The sequence below is a fragment of the Balaenoptera acutorostrata genome, chromosome 11 (assembly GCF_949987535.1).
Source record: "Balaenoptera acutorostrata chromosome 11, mBalAcu1.1, whole genome shotgun sequence".
NCBI lineage: Eukaryota > Metazoa > Chordata > Mammalia > Artiodactyla > Balaenopteridae > Balaenoptera > Balaenoptera acutorostrata.
Window position 1 is genome coordinate 80,122,582 of NC_080074.1, and position 6,679 is coordinate 80,129,260.

General features: G+C 42.5%; 1 protein-coding gene across 10 annotated transcripts in view; it reads right to left on the reverse strand.

Moving 5' to 3' along the window:
* RESF1 (retroelement silencing factor 1) overlaps positions 1-5,870 on the reverse strand; it is a 32,256-nt gene extending 26,386 nt beyond the window's left edge. For 6 of the 10 annotated variants that reach the window (XR_009009721.1, XM_057556636.1, XM_007175672.2 and 3 more), the window contains exons 1-2: positions 5,298-5,525; positions 4,309-4,399 (exon numbers count right to left, since the gene is read on the reverse strand). The gene's annotated coding sequence lies outside the window, so the exon portion shown is untranslated. Of the gene's footprint in view, positions 1-4,308; positions 4,400-5,297; positions 5,526-5,734 lie in introns of those variants that run through there. The other 4 variants (XM_007175673.2, XM_007175671.2, XM_007175674.2 and 1 more) reach the window with 2 other exon arrangements.
* Positions 5,871-6,679: the final 809 nt, after the last annotated feature.

Genomic DNA, 6,679 nt, shown 5'->3' on the forward strand with positions numbered 1-6,679 from the left:
AGCTACCATTGAGCAAGGGTGCACATCACACTGGAAGCCTTTTTAGTTTTGCACTCTAATGGTACTGATGATCTTGCAAGCCTTCCCTGTACCTTGAACCTCTGTGGTTTCCAGTGATGTTGCTGCCCATCTGAAAGGACCTGATGAGAAGGGGAAGAGCCAGCAGTCACGTCATCGGGACACTCAGGCAAAATATGGAGATACTCACATGGCAAAAAACTAAAGCCTCCTTCCAACAGCTATGTGAGTGAGCCATCTTGGAAGCAAATCCCTGAGCCTCAGTCAAGCCTTCAAAAACTGTGTGCAGCTCCTGCCAATATCTTGACAGCAGCCTCATGAAAAGCCCTGAGCCAGAACCACTCAGCTAAGCCATTCCCTGATTCCTGACCCATAGTAACTATATGAGATAACTATTTGCTGTTTTAAGCCACTAATATTTGGGGTAATTATGCAACAACTAATTATAATAACTAATACCAAAGGCTAAAAAAAAAAAGAAAAAAAAATAGAGTAAACAAAGTCATGTGGGACTGAACTAGGATAGACATTGATCAATGGAATAGAATCCAAAAACAAACCCTCATATATATGATCACTAGGAAGAAACTAGAATCCAGAATATATAAAGAACTTTTATACCTCGACAACATAAAAACAACTTGAATTTAACAGAGATTTTGAATAGACACTTTTTCCAAAGATATACAAATAGGCAATATGCACAAAAAGATGCTCAACATCATTAACTACCACAGGAAAGCAATAAAATCACAGGATGCCACTTAATGCTCACTATGATAGCTACAATCAAAAAGACAAGTGTTGGTAAGGATGTGGACAAACTGGAACTCCTCCTATGCATTGCTGTTACTACTGAGAATGTATATGGTTCATCAAGAACAGTCTGGCAATTTCTCAAAAGGTCAAATATAGTTACCATATGATATGACAGAGCAATTCCACTCCTAGATATATACATAATATGCGAATTGAAAATGTATGTCCATACAAACACTTGTACATGAATGGTCACAGCAACATTATTCAGAATAGCCAAAAAGTGGAAACAATCCAAATGTGTGTTAATTGATGAAAGGAAAACAAAATGTGGCATAACCATACAATGGAATTATTACTTGCTAATAAAAAGGAATGAAATACATACATGTTTATCATGAATCAATCTTGAAAACATCACGCTAGGTGAGAAAAGAGTCGTAAAAGATCACATATGACATCATCTATAAGAAATGTTCAGAATACACAAATCTAGAGACAAACTAGATTAACGGTTGCCTGGAGATGCATGGGTTGGGGGAGAATGGAGAGTATAGAGAATATATGGAGAGTATAATGAGTAGAGATTCTTTTTGGGGGCAAGAATATGTTCTAAAAGTGATTGTGGTAATGGTTGCACACTATGTGAATATATGCAAAACCACTGTACACTGTAAGTGAATAAACTGAATTATATGAATATGATATATGAATTATATCTCTAAACTACAGTTTAAAAAAACAAAACATTTCCCAGTTGTTAGCACAGACATGGGCACATGACACGATGAGCACTAATGTAATTATAGACCTGGCAGAGCAACCAGACAAAAGACATGCTCTGTGCAAGTTGAAGCTGACTGGCTATATACCTGGAGATGTTAGGGCTACCCAATGAAGGGGGAGCTGTGCCTGAGAATGAAGTCAATGCCAAAGAGGACAGCAGAACTCAAAGACAGTGTCTCAAGTCTTTAATACTTTCTTTCAGATTCAAATGTTGGATCCAGCCAAACCTGAAAGTCAAGCCACATGAACTTTTTTTTTTAACACCTTTATTGGAGTATAATTGCTTTACAATGGTGTGTTAGTTTCTGCTTTATAACAAAGTGAATCAGCTATACATATACATATATCCCCATATCTCTTCCCTCTTGGCGTCTCCCTCCCATCCTCCCTATCCCACCCCTCTAGGTGGTCACAAAGCACTTCGCTGGTCTCCCTGTGCTATGCGGCTGCTTCCCACTTGCTATCTATTTTACATTTGGTAGTGTATATATGTCAGTGCCACTCTCTCACTTCGTCCCAGCTTACCCTTCCCCCTCCCTGTGTCGTCAATTCCATTCTCTACGTCTGTGTCTTTATTCCTGTCCTGCCCTTAGGTTCTTCAGAACCATTCTTTTTTTTTTAGATTCAATATATGTGTTAGCATATGGTGTTTGTTTTTCTCTTTGACTTATTTCGCTCTGTATGACAGACTCTAGGTCCATCCACCTCACTACAAATAACTCAACTTCGTTTCTTTTTATGGCTGAGTAATATTCCATTGTATATATGTGCCACATCTTCTTTATCCATTCATCTGTTGATGGACACTTAGGTTGCTTCCATGTCCTGGCTATTGTAAATAGTGCTGCAATGAACATTGTGGTACATGACTCTTTCTGAATTATGGTTTTCTCAGGGTAAATGCCCAGTAGTGGGATTGCTGGGTGGATTAAGGAACCTCCATACTGTTCTCCATAGTGGCTGTATCAATTTACATTCCCACCAACAGTGCAAGAGGGTTCCCTTTTCTCCACACCCTCTCCAGCATTGTTTGTACATTTTTTGATGGCCATTCTGACTGGTGTGAGGTGATACCTCATTGTAGGTATCACCTACATTTGCATTTCTCTAATGATTAGTGATGTTGAGCATCCTTTCATGTGTTTGTTGGCAATCTGTATATCTTCTCACATTAACTCTTAAGTTATATGATCCAAAAAATTCTCTTTGGGGGCTTAAAAAAATTTGCTTATGATTTTTTGTTTCTTGAAACCTAAGTGGACAATATAATTTCTTTAACCACAATTTTAACCACAAGTTAAGATTTTATTTACAAATGAAGTCTTGTAATTTAACACATCTCAAGACAATCTTAGTGACTGTCATTAAATCTCTGCAATCACTTGAGACATTTACGTCAACAGGCTAGCCTCTAACACTGCCCTTCAATTTACAAGCACACTTAGCATAGCAAGCATAGACACACTACATAGCTGTCTGTCAACAAAGCACTTAGAGTTCTTCAAAGGTCCACAAGATTACATTTTTTTTTTTTAAGATTACGCCTTTAGGGCTTCCCTGGTGGTGCAGTGGTTAAGAGTCCGCCTGCCAATGCAGGGGACATGGCTTCGAGCCCTGGTCCAAGAAGATCCCACATGCCGCGGAGCAACTAAGCCCGTGCGCCACAACTACTGAGCATGCGCTCTAGAGCCCACGAGCCACAACTACTGAGCCCGCGTGCTATAACTATTGAAGTCCGCGAGCCTAGAGCCTGTGCTCCACAACAAGAGAAGCCAGCGCAATGAGAAGCCGTAGCCGCAACTAGAGACTGCCTGCGCGCAGCAACGAAGACCCAACGCAGCCAAAAATTAATTAATTAATTAATTAAAAAAAAAACACGGCTGCAGGTAAAAACCAGAGTTGTCTGGTACTTCCCTACAAAAACAGAACCTCCAACATGATCTACAGTGAAGGGTCTAATCAACACAAACTTGATAAACTGATTTAGAGCTCAGATGAGCAAACTGAATCTCCTGTAAGACAGTGTTAATTTTCTTAGGCCATAAAATATATTTCTTCTCATGACAACAGCTAAGATTTATTAAGCACTTACCATTTACCAGGAGCTCTTCCAAGTGTGTTCTATCTACCAAACTCATTAACTTATCACAACAATCCTGCGAGCTAGGTACTACTGTTACCCCCATTTCACAGAAGATGAGAAAACTGAGGCAGAGAAGTTAAATAATTCTCCCAAGGTTGCAGAGATGGCAAGTGGTAGAGCCAAAATCTGAAGCTCAGCAGTCTGACTGCAGGGACCATGGTCTTAATCATTACAGATGATTTCCTAACACTACTTGGAGTTTACAGGATGGAAGCCCTGAAATGACCTCTTTGGCTTTATAGGTTGATATTTCAGGGAATGGTTCTCCCAGAGTTCTGCTCTGTGCTGCCTTCCTCCAACCCCATGTGCCACATATGATGAATTTAAAAAATAAAATAAGAGACAGACCATGTAGAGAATAATGTTAAGTAGACCTCTTCCTCAGTAACTTAGACCACAGTCACCTCACCATCATCTCCTATTCCTTTTCTTGCAAAGATGAACAACTGAATTCTCCATGCTATGCCAACCATATTTCTCAAGCTTTGACGTGAAATCCACAGCATCCTATAATTTAATATTTAACCAATGCTGATTCAACTTAATAATTTTGTTCCACAACAGATAAATTAGAGTAGACTACTTAGAGATGACACGCTTACCTTTAAATATGATATTACTCATTCATTACTGTATATGTTCCCATTTCCCCGTGTCAGTACCACTCCACAGTGTGTGTTTACTTCTTTGGTCCTAGGAACAGCAAGAAACATTTTATAACTGATAATAACTTAATATAAAACTTAAATATATAATATATAATTTAATACAAAATTTATAGTTGAATTTATAAAGTTCATATTAAATTTATAATAAAAATACACACTAATCTGTTTACTTGACATGACATTGCTGTGCAAACTGTTCCTTAAGGTTGCACCAAAAGCAAACTAAGTTTACTGAATTCTTATTAAGAAGGCAAAGTAACAAACAGAAACTGGGTCTGCCTTAAAATACCATTCACTTTTTAAGTGATAATTCACGTGCGCTCCTCCTGGGCCACTATTATTTTATCACGCTAAGCAACACTTTAATTCTTTATTGGATTAGTAAACGAGAAGCCAACTGTACAGTAAAAAAATTAAGTAAAACCTTAACTCATGCATAATAACACTAAATAAAACTTAAATGTGGTTTACAGCTAACGCATTAATCAGAAAAATCCCCAAACAAGCTCTGCGACCCGCCTATTTAAATGCACCCAAGCTCATCCCCATCCCTTGCTGTTCTCTTTATTTTGAATACAGGCACTAGAAGTATTACAAATTGTTTTCAGTGAAACGATTCTCCGTAAGCTTGGATCCTAAGGTCATCTGCTTAGGGAATTCGCGTCCCTCGAGAACATCTAAAATCGGTACGCATTTGTGCATTTAAAAATGCCTCGAGGGACTAACTATTGCAGAGGAACAGAAAGCGTCTCCGGCACAAGCTCGTTCGCGGGCCACTTGGAGATGCAAGCGAAGCAATTGTTTCGGGAGGTTCTGCATAATGGGGGTGGGGAGGAAGAAAACACTAGAAAAATAAATGCAAAACAAATATCTTTTTTTCAAGCCAGCGACAGGAAATCAATAAAAACATAAGCCACTCTCACATCCAGCCTAACCAATCGCCTTGGAGTTTAACAAAATGCGTCCTCGTAGTCGGCACCCGCGACCTCTACCGTGAAGAGTAAGACGATCCACAGAAAACACCCGGCGAGGCGCCGCCCTCTGGGTCAGGCTCTGAGTCCGCGGCTCCTCCGGGCCAGCCCCGCGCCGCGGGAGGGCAGCGAGCCGAGCCCGGCGGGCCCGCCCAGCTCTGGGCGGCGGCCAGCGGGGCGCGCTCACCGCGGGCCCGGGGCCCGAGGCCCGAGCCCCCGGAGCCCCCGCAGCCGCCACTCTGTCCCCTCCGCAGAACAAAAGCGCTCGCAGCCACACGCCCAGCCCCCGCCCGCAGACACCTGGACTCCCGGTGCTCCCAGCCCCGCCAAGACCAGTGAAGACGTGCGAGTGCCCGCCGGGAACCAGGCCCCCCGCCCCCGCCACTTACCAACGGGAACGCAACCCAGCCAAGGTGAGCGGGGAAAACGCAGCGCCTCGCTGCCCCAGAGTTTAAGTCAACTCGGGTCCGCCTCCAGGGGCGGGTCGAGTTGGAGGCCCCGCTCCCAGAACGGCACAACCCCGCCCCGGGCGCAACGGCCGCTGCGAGACCCGGTCTCCGGCGCCGGGGTCCTAGTGCCGATCAGATGAAGTAGCGTCCGGGGCCAGCCCCGCCCCCCAGTCATCTCCCAAACTTGCAAAGCTAGTTTACGTATCTGAGGAAGAAAACTCCAGCAGTGGCTCTCCGCCTTTAACTTGCATCAGATTCTTTCGAAGGATTTGTTAAAAAGGGACTGAAAAGCACCACCTGCAAAACTGCCAATTCAGTAAGTCTAACTCCAGGCTGAAAATTTCTAACAAGTGGGACCATCCATTAACGCAGAGAAACCTTCTCAAAGAAAAGGAAATAGACTCTTTTTGCTGGGGGGATTTCTACAGGAGAAAGTTGTGAAAATTAATAAAGGGAAACCTCACCAAAATAGAGTTGGGAGGCCAGAAGGGGGAGCTCTCATGCAGTACAGTACCACTCCCAGTCAATTACAGAAAGAATTGTCAATTACAGGCCCCAAAGAGCAAAGATGTACATTGCAGTTCATACAAGAAATAGACTACCCCAGCAACTCAGCCAATGAGAAACTGTCATCACCCTCACTTTTCACCATGCACTTTCCTTCAAAAGAACCCCTCCCAAATTCCTCCTTTTTCTCTATAAAGTAACTTTCCTTTGTTTGTTGGACTTGCCTATGGCTTTTGCTATAGCTTGCTTGACCCAAATTGCAATTCGGTCACCAAGTGCAAACTGATACCGCTTGCCCCATGACAGGCCAATAAATCGAGAGACCAGGTGTTGGGACAAGGAATAGCGACTTTATTCAGAAAGGCAGCAGTCGGAGAA